Genomic DNA, 3184 nt, shown 5'->3' with positions numbered 1-3184 from the left:
CACCGCGCCCGAGCCCATTGGTTGTTGCCGCCGCGCGCGGGTCAGGCCCCGCCGCGCCCGCCTCCATTGGCCGCCCCGGGGGAACGTCAGTCATATGCAAATAAGGGCAGGGCGGGGCGGGCTCCGGTTGGCCCCAAGCCGGCCGGGGGCGGGACCGCAGTAGGAGGGTGGCAGGGAGGGCGCACTGCAGTAAAGGCTTGGAGCCAGGGGGGCGGTTCGGGGCTCCGCGCTGCGGAGGCACCGAAATTGTGTGTGGTGCTGTGTATGTCCAGTTTGCGCGAGGAACAGCTCGCGCGCGTCTTGGTCCTCCTCCCTTCACTAGCGCTTGGGCATGCACAGCTCCGCAGGGGGACCGCTGCGTGAAGGGTTGGTCCAGCCACCCCTGAGCCCTCACCAAAGCTCACACCAGCAGTCTCTCACACGCATACACACAGGTCCCTCAGACAGACTTTCCTGCCACACCCATTATCATCCACACCCCTCACTCAGCCTTACACTCACACTGCTTTATGCACGAAGTCACACCTTGCACCTGCTCACTTATGTACTACTACCTTCACACACAACCCGTCACTCCCCACCCACCATCATGCCACTACGAGACTCACCCACCCTCTTCAGATCACCCACTCCACACATGCATTGTCATACATGATGTCCCAGCCCACATCCACCAGCCCACATGAATCAAACAGACAACATACCACAGGCAGAATTCTCTCACACACTTCATCACTGCCACTGCCTGTCCATCAGCCCTCCTACCCCACAACCACTCATTCTACCCACATTCTCCCATTTCATGGTGCCCTCTACCCCCTAACAGGCTAACTCCTACAGACACCATCATACTGCCCCCAAACTCATCCCAATGAGCACTCACTACTTAAGTATCCTGACCCATCAGAGACGCAGTACCAGAGCAATTCATGTCATTTCAGCTACCCTGCCAGATACTCCGCAGCCACCCAGGACTCACAACTCACAGTGTCAGACAAGAGACCACAGGGAACCACCATGGGCTGCTCCCACGGCTCCAGACTGGAAGCCACCCCTTTTAGAAAAGGACAAGGACTAAGAAAGGAAATCAGCACTGGAGCTGCTATGTACTGCGAGCCTGTAGGCATTATCCTGTTCACTGAATCCTCATAGTCACTAGGGAAGTACACCTCATGATGCCCATTGTTCAGATGAGAAAACGAGGCAGGGAGAAGAGGAATAAATTGTGCAAGATTATGCAGTCAGAACATAACCACCCAGAACCCTCCCTGGTGGCGCAACGGGTTGAAGTGCAGCACTAAAAAGCTATAGCAGCCACTACAGCATGAGTTTGATCCCTGGCCAGGGAGGTGACCCACATGGTGTGGCAGACCTCTCCTGACTCATCCGCTGCTCCCCTCAGCAGTGTATTTCAATACAGCTGCCTGTTCAGAATGCTCCCCATTCTGAATCCTCTCATCATCCACACCTCTGTACCCCAATTCTGTATGCATAAATAAATCTTTTTTTTTTTAGGTTTTTTTTATTTATTTGTGCATACAGAACTGGGGTACAGGCCAGAGGCTCAGGGGCGGTGAGAGGCTTCACCAGAGACAGAGTGGGGAACAGAACAGGCAGATCGACGAAGTACACTGCTGAGGGGAGCAGCGGGTCAGGAGGGGTCTGCCACACCATGTGGTCACCTCTGGGGCAGGCCACCAATGCAGGCATTCCTTCCACGACTCAAATTTAACCTCAGAGTAGGCACACTTAAGAGACTCACAGGCAGAGGATAGGGAATAGGGCCAGTCAATGATAGGAAGACACTGGTGAGCTGCAGAAAAGTCAGAAAGCACACACAGCCACAGGCAAGGGTCCAGAATCTACAAGGTAGAGAATATGAGGTCTTGGGTCACCCAAGGGGGTCACGGGGTGAGCCATGCCAAGTAGAGACATGGGGATCACACTTGGCAGCTAAAAATTGCCCAAATGAACCAAGATAGAGTTACTCAGGTGGAGTGAGTGACAGGTACAGACAAACCCTTTTCCAGCATGTGCCTCCTCCACTGATTGAACTGAAGGCATGAAGGCAGGGCAGGAACTGGTAACCTGAGCCCAGAGGGGAAGAGGAGGTCTGTAACCCTCTGACCTCCAGAGACTGAAGGGTCAGACACTTGGCTAGGAGCCTGAAGGGGCCACCAGGGGGACTATTAGGTGACTGCCCCTCCTCCCTATGCAGCCCCAGACTCAGACCCTCCATTACCTCACTGCCCCAGGGACTGCAATGTGAGGCAGAACTCAAGGCTGAAATCAATGTGGCCGGCTATCTCCCCACCGCTGCCCCCTCCTCTCCCAGCCACCGGTGAGTCACCTACTGGCAAATTAACCCCTTCCCCACTGCAGCACAGCCCAGGGGCAGAAAGGGGCAGAAATGAGAGGAACCCTACACACACACACAGTTCCCCCACTTCTGTGAGGTTAGAAAAAGCAAGGCCTGGCACAGCAGGGAAAGAGGGCCCCACACATCTGGGAGGGCTGCACATCTGGTAGGAGACACATGCCCACATAGGAGGGATGGGAAGAGGCCCTTTTCAGGGTAGGGTGCAACCAAGTGGGGGCTCAGCCTGGCAGGGAGGGGCCGGAATCCGGGCGGGAAGGGCCCCCCTGCTCTGGGCACTGGGCCAGCCCTATACTTAGCTCCCATTGTTCAGGGCAGAGGAACCCCGGTGGGAGTGATTGGGAGTGGAGAGGAGGGAGCAGGTCCTATCCCCACACAGCTCCATCTCTTTGGCCTTCTCCAACCCTAACTGGGGCCTCACTAGTTGGAAAAGCCTGAAGGCTTCTGCAAGCCAGGGGCCCAGCCCCACCTGAAAGGGGGTGCAAGTCCATAATCTATCATTAGATATCATTAGAGGCAGATACTGGGCAGATGTGTGGCACAACCGCCCCCCCCCCCACTTTGCAAGGTAACCAATTCCACAAAAGGTGTGGTCCTAAAGAGCCCCCACCAAGTCACCGCACCCCAGCCTGGGGACAGGGAGCCCAGACAAGACACCAACACCACCGCGGGCAGCACAGGCTGAGACCTGCCCAGAGGCCTGGGGCATGCAGCCAGGGATGCTGACAGACCAGGGACAAGCAGACACAGTATGAACTCCTGAGGCCCGTTTATTGAGCCCGCCAGGCACCGCGCCCCCGCCACCCC

General features: G+C 56.5%; 1 protein-coding gene across 6 annotated transcripts in view; it reads right to left on the bottom strand.

Moving 5' to 3' along the window:
* Positions 1 to 3184, bottom strand: part of CIC (capicua transcriptional repressor) — a 41900-nt gene that overhangs the window by 11460 nt on the left and 27256 nt on the right. The gene's annotated exons all lie outside the window — the stretch shown is intronic.

Source organism: Condylura cristata, unplaced genomic scaffold (genome assembly GCF_000260355.1).
Source record: "Condylura cristata isolate star-nosed mole 26May11 unplaced genomic scaffold, ConCri1.0 scaffold00041, whole genome shotgun sequence".
NCBI lineage: Eukaryota > Metazoa > Chordata > Mammalia > Eulipotyphla > Talpidae > Condylura > Condylura cristata.
Note: the sequence above shows the minus strand (reverse complement) of the source record. Positions and strands in the feature narration are given on the sequence as shown.